Here is a 13329-nt window from a genome sequence, read left to right on the forward strand (position 1 = left end):
TAAAGTGTTGCAATTTATAGGTTTAAATTCGATCTATTGCAACATTATTTAGAAAGTGTTGCCAAAGATATGTTAAACTAACTTTACTATGGTATTTTCGAACACTATTTATGAAGTGTTGCAAGAGATATACAAAAAATTGAAACATTTTATTATGTAGTATGTTTTACATATGAGGAAAAAAAGGGATAATGTCAAACCCGACCTAAAATAAGATCAGATAAGACGGTGAGACATTACTACTGACTTATTATATAAACCAATAGCAGTATCTCTCAAATAAGGAGAAAAATCAAATCAAAAACGAAATTCTAGTTTAAAGCTAAAATGAACAACATATTCCGTTTCCAGCTTAACTTTTTCATACGGAGTCCGATTAAGGCGATTCAAAAACCCCTGGAAACATAAGACAAAAATAAAGAACTTTCATTTAGGACTCCAAGACAGATTCGGCCTATATCTGGTCGAAAAATTCATCACAAGATTCAGGTATGAATCTGATTTTTCCGCATCACCTATATAGACAATTCTTTATTATATCTATATATATACCGGTAGATAATACAAACCAAACAAAAGGACACTGCCAAAAACAAGTTCTTCAAGTGTCCGTATACTATCCACATATATGTACATGAACAAAATGGATGCAATACCCTAGAGACGACTTGCACCTCGTAGTTGTAACCGAACCACGCCCTAGGATCGAGTACCCCTCTCGGTACCTTGCACTTCCTCGCCTAAAACAAAACAATAAAAACATTTGGAAAACATGAGATAAAAATCTCAATAAGAAACTATCAGCTATAAAAATCAACTTTACTTAATATAACTACATATATATACGTTTATAAAGGATTTAATCAAAACCTTGTAAAATATACTCAATCAAGGTATTAAACCAAAAACCAAAAATATATAATCTTGTATCCATTCTTGAGTTCATCCCCTTATAATTCAAATCACAATTCACAACATATACGAGACGTCTCTTAACATTGCCTATCCCATATGGTCTTACCCAACACTTCTCTGCCATACCCAATAGGTCTTCAGACTGTGTACACAGGCCATATTTCTCACTAAATATGGTCTTTGAAAATTAAATCCACCATACCGGACTACTCTCAATGGATACCAAACATTTAATTCCATATATATATATAGATTGAAACCAAAAACATATATGTATATATGTATATATTTCACTTGATCATAATCAAATTCACAAGTGTTCAATTCTCCAAAATATCAATCCTTAATCAAATAAAATTTCCAAAATTATCAACCAATGAAACCTCAAATCAATATAACCCAGAAAAATCTGTACTTCACATTTAAACATAGTTAATAGTTCATTTGAACTATAATTTCACAATAAAAGCAAGATTGTGAAAAACCTCAATTTTACAAAATTCCGGCATAACCCTAAAATATCAATTTCTAGAAATTCTTTGATTATATATATATCTCTATACATAAAACTCAAAATATAATTGATAGTTACTTACCTTGACTGCTAATTGAAGAAAACAACTCGTTCAATTCGCCTCTAAATCCTGTCTAAGACGTTTTCCCTCCAAACACTTCCGAAATTCAGAAACTCTTCGATTAGGATTTAGATCTATGCCTAAGGATGCTATAGTTTAAGTTTCAAGTGATTTGGACGGTCGAATCTCCGTAAATCAAAGAAACGGTGGAGAAACGGTCGAAGAACGGCGAAGAACGGATAAAAGCAAAAAGAAACAGAGAAGAAAGAAAAGAAAAGGTGATGCTCGACATTCTGGAACAATTTGGTTTTATATACCAAAGTTAGCAAATATCTATTTTGGTCCTCCATCTTTATATAATCTTTTACTACTTACCCTAAACTTTTAATTTACACCTAAAACCATCGAATTAACTCCAAATTTTTCCTATAACACCAAATAAAAATCACATACCCCATAATTATAATATATATTAATATCTAGGTATAAATTCTAGAAATTTAGACACGGACGTGACAATCCTCCCCACCTTAAGAAATTTCGTCCACGAAATTGTACTTACCCGTCTAGGTGAATAAATGGGGATATTGTTGTCTCATATCCTCCTCTCTTTCCCAGGTTGCTTCCTCACGAGAGTGTCTGTGCCACATAACTTTAACAAGTGGTATGGTTTTGTTCCTGAGGACTTTCTGTTCTCTAGCTAGGATAGCTACTGGTTCCTCTTTATAGGACAAGTCTTCAGACAATTCAATTGGCTGCTCTTGAATAATGTGATTCGGATCACTCCTATACCTCCGTAGCATTGAAACATGGAATACATTATGTATATTGGAGAGATTCTGAGGCAATTGTAATCGATATGCAACTGGCCCAACTCGTTCCACAATTTCATATGGACCAATGAATCTAGGGCTCAACTTTCCTTTCTTGCCAAACCGAAGTAAACCCTTCCACGGTGATACTTTCAGAAATACTCTATCTCCCACATCATATTCAATTGGTCTCCGTTTCAGATCTGCATAACTCTTTTGTCTATCTTGTGCTTCTTTTAACCTTTGTTGTATGATTTGCACCTTTTCTGTTGTCAACTGCACTATCTCAGGCCCTAATAACTGTCTCTCGCCTACTTCAGACCAACATAATGGAGTTCTACATCTTCTTCCATATAAGGCTTCATAAGGTGCCATATCAATACTAGATTGATAACTGTTATTATATGCAAACTCCATTAAAGGCAAATGTACATCCCAACTACTTTGAAAATTCAAAATGCTAGCTCTCAACATATCTTCCAAAGTTTGAATGGTACGTTCACTTTGACCGTCAGTCTGTGGATGGAAAGCTGTACTGAAATTCAATCTCGTGCCTAATGCATCTTGAAAACTAGGCCAAAACCTTGATGTAAAGCGAGGATCCCTGTCAGAAACAATAGAAACCGGTACACCATGAAGTCTAACAATCTCCTTGATATACAACTGTGCCAGCTTCTCTAAAGAAAAAGTCACTTTCACCGGAAGAAAGTGGGATGATTTTGTTAATCTATCCACAATTACCCATATAGAATCATTACCATATTGTGTACGAGGTAATCCACTGACAAAATCCATTGTAATATGTTCCCACTTCCATTCAGGAATAGGAAGTGGTTGTAAAGTACCAGCAGGTCGTTGATGTTCTGCTTTGACTTGTTGGCAACTTAAACATCTACCCACATATTCAGCTATCTCCCTTTTCATTCCTTTCCACCAGAAATGCTCTCGAAGATTTCTGTACATTTTAGTACTCCCAGGGTGCATTGCATATGACGAATCATGAGCTTCTTCTAATATCTCCTTCTTGATATCATTAACATTTGGAACACACATTCTGTCTCCAAACATTAACATGCCATCTCCTGTTACCTTATATTCAATCTTCTTCCCCTCGCTAACGTCTTTTCTGATTTGTTCTAAAAATTCATCTTGATTTTGAGCTTCTTTAATTCTATCTCGAAGAATCGGTCTCACCTTCAGCATTGCACATAATACTGCCTCATCTCCACAAATCAGTTCAACATTCAAAGCTCTCATATCAAGCAATAAAGACATTCTCACTGATTGTATATAACTCAAACTTCCAACGTTCTTGCGACTCAATGCATCAGCTACAACATTAGCTTTACCAGGATGATATTCAATAGTCAGGTCATAGTCTTTCAATAACTCAATCCATCTCCTTTGCCTCAAATTCAATTCCTTCTGTGTCATTATATATTTCAGACTTTTATGATCAGTGAACATTAGACACTTTTCACCATAAAGATAATGTCTCCAAATCTTTAACGCAAACACCACGACAGCTAATTCAAGATCATGTGTCGGGTAATTCAATTCGTGTGGCCTTAATTGTCGTGACGCATAAGCAATAACGTTATCATTCTGCATCAATACAATTCCGAGACCTTGCCCTGATGCATCACTGTACACTGTATAACCTTCACCCACTATAGGTAGTGTTAACACAGGAGCACTGATAAGTCTGGACTTTAGTATATCAAAACTTTCTTGACATTCAAGTGTCCATTCAAATTTAACACCCTTCCGCAGTAATCGTGTCATCGGACAAGCTATAAGTGAGAATCCTTTCACAAATCTTCTGTAATAACCCGCTAATCCTAGGAAACTACGTACTTCATGTACATTCGACGGTGCTTCCCAATTAGCTACAGCTTCAACTTTCTTAGGATCAACTAAAATTCCCCTAGCTGAGACCACATGACCTAAAAACATCATTTCATCAAGCCAAAATTCACATTTGCTAAATTTTGCATATAATTGTTTCTCCCTTAGAATCTGCAAAACTGTTCTCAAATGCTTACTGTGATTTTCCTTATCCTTAGAATACACAAGGATATCGTCGATAAACACAATCACAAATGTATCTAAGTAAGGTTTAAAAATCCTATTCATAAGGTCCATAAAAGCAGCAGGTGCATTAGTTAATCCAAATGGCATAACCAAGAATTCATAATGCCCGTATCGAGTTCTAAAAGCTGTTTTCTGAACATCCTCTTCCCTGACCTTCAATTGATGATACCCAGTTCTCAAGTCAATTTTCGAAAATATGGTTGCTCCTTGCAATTGATCAAACAAATCGTCAATTCTAGGTAATGGATACTTGTTACGAATAGTAACCTTGTTCAGTTGACGATAATCAATGCATAACCGCATTGTACCATCCTTCTTTTTTACAAACAAAACTGGAGCTCCCCATGGTGATACACTAGGTCGAATATATCCCTTATCTAATAACTCCTGCAACTGCACTTTCAATTCCTTCATTTCTGCCGGTGCCATTCTATATGGTGCAAGTGATATAGGAGCAGTACCAGGCTGCAAATCAACTGCAAACTCTACTTCTCTTACTGGTGGTAACCCTGGTATTTCATCCGGAAAGACATCTGGATACTCATTCACAATTGGCACATCTTCCAAGTTGGGAGATTCCTTATTACTATCTACCACATATGCCAAGAAAGCGTCACATCCTTTCCTTAGCATTTTCATAGCTGTCATAACTGTGACTATACTTCTACGTACACCTCTCTCACCATGAAACACATATCCCTCTCCACTAGCTAATACTAGATTAACTTTCTTTTTAGAACAATCTACTATTGCTTGATACTTAGATAATGAATCCATGCCTAAGATGACATCAAATGTTTGCACCAGCAAAGGTATCAAATTCACATCTATAAAAGACTCTCCTAACTTCACTTCACAATTAGGATACACATGTGTACATACTAAAGATTCTCCCATAGGCATGCTAACAGTTAAACGTTCTGGCATAAGTTTTGACTCCCAAATTATATCAGACATAAATAATGGAGACACAAAAGAATGTGTAGCACCAGGATCAATAAGCAGATAAGCATCTTTTCCAAATAAAGAAATCGTACCAGTGATAACTTCTGCAGATGCAACAGCTTCTTGTGGAGTCATAGTAAAAGCTCGAGGTTGAGTTGCAGCTCTATCTGACTGATTACCCTGATTCCTAGCTCCTTGAGAAGTATTACCAGCTCCTCTTCCCATGTTATTACCTCTACCATTACCCTGATTATTTCCTCTCCCAAACAAATTACCTCTACTTCCTCTGTCAGTCTGTAATCCTCTACCTCTTCCAGCTCTGTTCCATTTAGGACAACGAGTACGTACATGTCCTTCCTCACCACACTCATAATAAACAATTCTTCTCTGAGGTTCAGTTGTCCTTCCTGAATGACAATCCCTTCTTAAGTGACCACTTCCGCCACACTGAAAACACTGTAATGTTCTCTTTCTGCATTCACCTGAATGAAATTGCCCACACTGACTACATTTTAAAACATTACCACTGCTAGCAATTGAAGGACTGTGTGAAGCTTGGCTAAAAGTATCAGGTGCTCGAAAAGTACTACGATTCACAAATGCTCCCCTTGAACCTTGACTTTGTATCTGACTACCCCGAAACTGAGATGGTCCTCCTCTAGCAAACTTTGATCTCCCAAATTCCTCTGACTGCTTCTGACTGGTCTCAGATTCTAACTTCCCCTTTAACTTTTCTTTCTGTAATGCTTTCTCTACCCAGCCACGATAATGTACACCCTCGAATAAACTCAGCTCATTCTGATAAAATGCACTCAATCCATCCTTAAATCTCTCACATTTCACTTCCTCAGTAGGAAACCACTGACTAGCATAACGATATAAATCATCAAACTTGTCCACATACTCTTTCACAGCCATAGTCCCCTGTTTCAAATTAAAGAACTCATTTCTCTTCGCTTTCTGGAATGTTTCAGTCAGATATTCTCTCATAAACTCACGTTTGAAAACTCCCCAATTCAAACCTTCAGGATACAAACCCCTGACTCGAGTTAACCATGCATCTGCTGGTCCACGTAATAAACCAAACACAACCCTGACTTTATCCTCATCACATAACTGCATAGTACTAAAGGCTTTTTCTGTAGCCTTTAACCAATTGTCAGCTTCCTCAGAGTCAATTGTACCTTTGAAATCAAATGCCCCACAATTTTTAGCATCCTCAATTAGCTCACTGGGCCTTCTATGTGCTTCCCGTGTTTCCATTATAGTAACAAAAGCTTCAACTAAAGCTCGGGGTTCAAGTTGTACTACTTGTGGCATTGCAGCTTGTGGAGCCACATACGGTGCAGGTTGTTCAGCTGGAAGATTAACAGGTCGACGTGGAGGCAATGGTTGTTGTTGTCTTTGGGGTTGGTTAATGGGTGGAACTCTAGCATCAGAGGCTTCACTATCCCCTATGCCCTCAAGATCCCATCCTAACTCTCTTCTTTCCTCATCTCTACCTCTACCTCTACCTCTATTTAGAGGCGGTCGGCCACGCGGTCGTCTCGGATGCATCTATATGATAAAGACACAATTATAATTATATGTAGATATATGCTATGCATGAATGTCATGTGTGCAACACAAGAAATACAAAGAATCACATTATATTACTTATATATCCACTTATGGATATGGATTAAACCTATTTCTCTGATACCAAAATGTCAAACCCGACCTAAAATAAGATCAGATAAGACGGTGAGACATTACTACTGACTTATTATATAAACCAATAGCAGTATCTCTCAAATAAGGAGAAAAATCAAATCAAAAACGAAATTCTAGTTTAAAGCTAAAATGAACAACATATTCCGTTTCCAGCTTAACTTTTTCATACGGAGTCCGATTAAGGCGATTCAAAAACCCCTGGAAACATAAGACAAAAATAAAGAACTTTCATTTAGGACTCCAAGACAGATTCGGCCTATATCTGGTCGAAAAATTCATCACAAGATTCAGGTATGAATCTGATTTTTCCGCATCACCTATATAGACAATTCTTTATTATATCTATATATATACCGGTAGATAATACAAACCAAACAAAAGGACACTGCCAAAAACAAGTTCTTCAAGTGTCCGTATACTATCCACATATATGTACATGAACAAAATGGATGCAATACCCTAGAGACGACTTGCACCTCGTAGCTGTAACCGAACCACGCCCTAGGATCGAGTACCCCTCTCGGTACCTTGCACTTCCTCGCCTAAAACAAAACAATAAAAACATTTGGAAAACATGAGATAAAAATCTCAATAAGAAACTATCAGCTATAAAAATCAACTTTACTTAATATAACTACATATATATACGTTTATAAAGGATTTAATCAAAACCTTGTAAAATATACTCAATCAAGGTATTAAACCAAAAACCAAAAATATATAATCTTGTATCCATTCTTGAGTTCATCCCCTTATAATTCAAATCACAATTCACAACATATACGAGACGTCTCTTAACATTGCCTATCCCATATGGTCTTACCCAACACTTCTCTGCCATACCCAATAGGTCTTCAGACTGTGTACACATGCCATATTTCTCACTAAATATGGTCTTTGAAAATTAAATCCACCATACCGGACTACTCTCAATGGATACCAAACATTTAATTCCATATATATATATAGATTGAAACCAAAAACATATATGTATATATGTATATATTTCACTTGATCATAATCAAATTCACAAGTGTTCAATTCTCCAAAATATCAATCCTTAATCAAATAAAATTTCCAAAATTATCAACCAATGAAACCTCAAATCAATATAACCCAGAAAAATCTGTACTTCACATTTAAACATAGTTAATAGTTCATTTGAACTATAATTTCACAATAAAAGCAAGATTGTGAAAAACCTCAATTTTACAAAATTCCGGCATAACCCTAAAATATCAATTTCTAGAAATTCTTTGATTATATATATATCTCTATACATAAAACTCAAAATATAATTGATAGTTACTTACCTTGACTGCTAATTGAAGAAAACAACTCGTTCAATTCGCCTCTAAATCCTGTCTAAGACGTTTTCCCTCCAAACACTTCCGAAATTCAGAAACTCTTCGATTAGGATTTAGATCTATGCCTAAGGATGCTATAGTTTAAGTTTCAAGTGATTTGGACGGTCGAATCTCCGTAAATCAAAGAAACGGTGGAGAAACGGTCGAAGAACGGCGAAGAACGGATAAAAGCAAAAAGAAACAGAGAAGAAAGAAAAGAAAAGGTGATGCTCGACATTCTGGAACAATTTGGTTTTATATACCAAAGTTAGCAAATATCTATTTTGGTCCTCCATCTTTATATAATCTTTTACTACTTACTCTAAACTTTTAATTTACACCTAAAACCATCGAATTAACTCCAAATTTTTTCTATAACACCAAATAAAAATCACATACCCCATAATTATAATATATATTAATATCTAGGTATAAATTCTAGAAATTTAGACACGGACGTGACAGATAAGGTGAAAAAATACCTCTAACGTTTACAGTCATGAGCAATTTTACCCCTAACGTCTAAAATGGTGCAATTTTACCCCTAACATTGGTAGCCAAGAGCAATTTTATCTCTAACATTCGCAAATTCGGTCAATTTTAGATATTATTATAAAACACATGCACTTCAAAAATACTCGTGTTTTATAATAGTGTCTGAAATTGATCGAAATTATCAACGTTAGGGATAAAATTGCTCTTGGCTACAAAAGTTAGGGGTAAAATTGCATATTTTAGACGTTAGAAGTAAAATTGCTCATAACCAAAACGTCACGGATATTTTATGAAATTTTATTTTATTTTATTCTCATTAATATTAATTTTTTACCAATTTATTATATTTTATTTTTCATTATTCTTATTATTTTATTGGGTTAAGGTACAAAAATACCCCTAACGTTTTAGGTCAGGAGAAATTTTACCCCTAACGTCTAAAATGGTGCAATTTTACCCCTAACGTTGGAAGCAAAGAGCAATTTTACCCCTAACGTTAGTAAATTGGATCAATTTCAGACATTATTATAAAACATAGATATTTTTGTTCATTATTCTGCACCAATTGCATAACAATTCGTTCTAAAAAAATGATTTCATGTTTTTTATAATTTAATAATAGAATTTGAGATTAATATTTATAAATTCGGTGAATTTTTTGAAATTTATTTTTTTGTCTAATTCGTACAAAAAAGACAGTATATTTTTTATTTTTTTATTTTTTTTCATATCCCAACGAATGTTTGTGGTTTGTTAATGATAAAATGACACACGTATGAAGTGTAGATGACAAGATTCATGATCGAGAAGACAGTTTGATAAATTATTTCTCAAATTGACCCAATTTATTAACGTTAGAGATAAAATTGTTCTTGGCTTCCAACGTTAGGGATAAAATTGCACCATTTTAGACGTTAGGGGTAAAATTGCTACTGACCCAAAACGTTAGGGGTATTTTTGCACCTTATCCCATATTTTATTTAACTCACTATTTCCTAATTTCACCTCTTTTTCACGGATCTTTTTGCCGCTTTCCCTTCCCCCCATTTTTTTCCCAATATTTCAAGGTTACAGATTTAGGCTTTCCCCAAATTTTCACTTTACGCCAAATTCATACCTAGGGTTCTCCATTGCTTCACCTAATCCAGAAATTCCACCATCACTAACAGTCCGACCCACCTCCTCCCCTTCAACGGCTTCTGCCATTCACCACCGTATCGCCACTCCATTTCATCGTTTATATCCTCCCGATTTCTCTCTATCCTACTTCATTTTTTCTCCTCTACCTTTTTAGATCTGGCCACCAGAATGGAAGGGTGAATCTCCAACTGGATTTTTTTTCTCCTCTGCTACTTCTACAGTGCTGTTCGGTGCACCATCGCTGCTTTAGCTCAGGTATATTTTAGGTTTTAATTTCCGTGATGGGTTATGCTTTATCAGGTTCTTCATTATAGCCTCCTCTTTGTTTAACTATCTAATTATCAATTTAAAGCCATACATTTCGTAGAATAGGCATAATTTCATTATTGAAATGCTGGTTGTAGTTTTAGTATTAATTTCTATAATGTGGTAAAGCAAACTATAATCTATGATCAACTGTAAAGACTTGTTTTGCTTATTTTGCCTTACGAGGCTAGGTACTTTATATATTGGTGAAGTTAAGTGTTATTATGAGACTCCATGAATTGTGATTAATGTTGGCAAATTTTCAAAAACTGCAATTAGTTTAAAGTGTGTTTCAATTCGACAGTTATAAATGGAATAAGGATAAATTAGACTTGTACTGATTGATTCATAAATGGAATGAGGATAAACAGAGATACTCTGAAAGGTTGTTTCTTTTAACTTTTGCTTCAATATTTGTCGGTTTGAGGTGGATCAATCTTTTTCTTGGGCAATTTAAGTTGGAACTTATTTACACTTTGAAAGGTGTCTTTTGATCACATAACATCTTGTGATATTTTGTGAAGGTAGATAATGCATGATGGAATATAAGTAAGGAAAGTGCTTGCAATTGCATAGCTATTTTCTAGCAATTGAAGGGAGGAAATTTCTTTGAATTGCAGAGCTTTTGTTATAAATAGATCTGTAAGGAGAAGTAAAGCCAGTTTTGTACAGCAATGGTAAATGACAAGGAAGAGTTGAGAAGCATAGTTGGAGTACGAGTGAGTTTTAAGTGAACAAATCTTGAATTTTCCATCTTATTGATAGATGTCAATCTCCCTGCTCCAATTGCTGAAGATGATGTCAGCCAAATTGGACTTTCTGCTGTTCCTGATGCAGAATTTGTCAACCACATCAAGAGGTGAGTGTTGATTTCAATTTCATAATCAATCAAAAACAAGGTTTGATCCAGAAGTAAATAACTTTGTCGTTACTTTTGTGTTTTTGGATCTCAAAATCATGCCCAATTTCTTAGTTTCAGTTGAGTTTTTTCTTTTATAATATTTATCTAATTCATTCACTATGATTAAACTATACTTCTGTAACAATCTGAATCAATACATCCATAAACACACAAATTTCATTTCATTTCATTCTGTTTTCCTTCACAGTTCGGATTGGTATGTCATACTCATGTTATGTTAAATAATAATTATGTCAAATAAGTCGTGTTATTTGTGTCATTATGCACTTCAATGCTCTATTTGTTTTCATAATATAGTGAAAATTGTTTTACTCTTTTTCCATTGATGTTTTAGTCTTCTTTTATCTAAGGTGAACCGCTGACTTAGAGTATCAACAGCTTTCACGGCTTTAGTTCAGGTGCTGGGACGTGAGAAGTAAAGCTTTCGGTTTTCAGTTATTGAAGGAGCTATCGTTTCGTATGAGGATAAGGTACTGGTCTCTTATATTCCCTATATTCTCCAAAGCTCCTATTGGCATAAGGAACCCCACGGGGATAAGGTGCTGGTCTCTTACATTCCCTATACTCTCCAAAGCTCTCGTTTTCAGTTATTCAGAGACTGGTTATGTCTCTCTAGATTACAATAGATGAGATGAGTATTACCTACTCTTGCTCTGTTTCATTAAAATTGCATGATTTGGTTGTTTTGCTTGAGCGTGTGGTTATTATAATGCTCATTGAATATCTTTTTGCAATTCGTTATGTTTCTATTAATTTAAATTTCCTTTGGAAATTCTAACTTAGTGATTGGTGTGAATCATGTCTTGATGCACTTGGCTAAGTGCAAGGAGTTTGGTATAAATGTTGGATACATATCTCCATCTTTTTTTTTTTTTTTGTATATTATCCTTGTGCTGCAAGGTTCATATAACCAAGTAATTACATCCTTTTTTAATATCCAAGTTTGTTTCTGAAATGGGAACAAGAGTACATTAAGGAATCATGGAGTGAAAGCAACCTATGGATTTCATATTCGATTGATTTCAGCTATTTAGCCTATTTTAGCTGCTAGCTTTAATTGCAAGTAGGATGCTTACTTAATTCTTATTATTGTATTATAAACTGTTATTTTCTCATACGATCAGTTTCAAAAGAGTATTGTATTTGAATTGAAAGAACAATGGCATTGTGCTAAGTGAAGTTTCTTATTTCTCAGATGTGCGGTTTTTGGGTTCAGAAATCCATTTGTCAAGAGGTTACTTTGGAAGCTGGTGGCAAATGTCCATGGAATAGCAAAGCAAATTCTGTTGTCTTCCAACTTCTGCAATAGGACTTCTAATATATATCATAAACAAAATGGTAGAAGTTAATCCCAATCTCAACATTGACATTGAGGATATATATGGTGGCATTTCAAATGAAAATGAGAATGCTACTGTCTTTTCTAAGGAATTTGAAGGATAGGTTACATTATTATGACTTTATTATACTTTTTATTATGTGTTTTGGATCATTTGAGAATTTTAAATTTTATTGTTGATATATTGGCTTATTATGGATTTGTAATTGCAATTAAGGGTTTTTTTATGCTATTATTTAAATTCAAAAATTTCTTTTAATTTTTTTAGTGTTGCACAAGTTAAAGCTTATGTTGCATATATTACAGTGTTACATTAAAAGTCGTTAAAATTTCAAACAAAAGCTATGAACATAATATAAAAAAGTTGCTAAAAAAATGTTAAATTAAAAAGTGTTAAATTAAAGAGTTGCTTAAAAAGTGTTACATTAAAAAATGTTGCAAATTGTATACGAAAGAGTTGTTTGAAACAAAAAAAAAATGTTAAATAAAAAAGTGTTGCAATTCTATATAAAAAGAGTTGCAACTAAAAAACAATGTTGCATAAAAACTTGTTGCAAGAAAGTTCAAAAGTGTTGCTTATAATTTTATTCGATAATATGTTACCTGTTCTATGATTGAGGCAACGTTTCATTTAAGTTGCTATAGGATAAGAAAGTGTTGCCACAGATACGAATAGCAACATTTGTATCGATGTTGCTAAAAATGTGAAAAAATGTTGCTTAAGACA

The 13329-nt window shown here is 34.4% G+C and overlaps 1 long non-coding RNA gene across 3 annotated transcripts; it reads left to right on the forward strand.

Annotated features, from left to right (window-relative positions):
- Nucleotides 1-9937: 9937 nt before the first annotated feature.
- On the forward strand, nucleotides 9938-12818 carry LOC136221800 (uncharacterized). Of its 3 annotated transcripts, none has more exons than XR_010685312.1 (4): nucleotides 9938-10290; nucleotides 10866-11200; nucleotides 11614-11733; nucleotides 12459-12818. It is a non-coding gene; the product is annotated as an uncharacterized lncRNA (long non-coding RNA). The 3 variants fall into 3 exon arrangements; XR_010685314.1 differs by having other exon boundaries at nucleotides 10870-11200; XR_010685313.1 differs by having other exon boundaries at nucleotides 10962-11200.
- The last annotated feature ends 511 nt before the right edge of the window (nucleotides 12819-13329 follow it).

The sequence above is a fragment of the Euphorbia lathyris genome, chromosome 3 (assembly GCF_963576675.1).
Source record: "Euphorbia lathyris chromosome 3, ddEupLath1.1, whole genome shotgun sequence".
Lineage (NCBI taxonomy): Eukaryota > Viridiplantae > Streptophyta > Magnoliopsida > Malpighiales > Euphorbiaceae > Euphorbia > Euphorbia lathyris.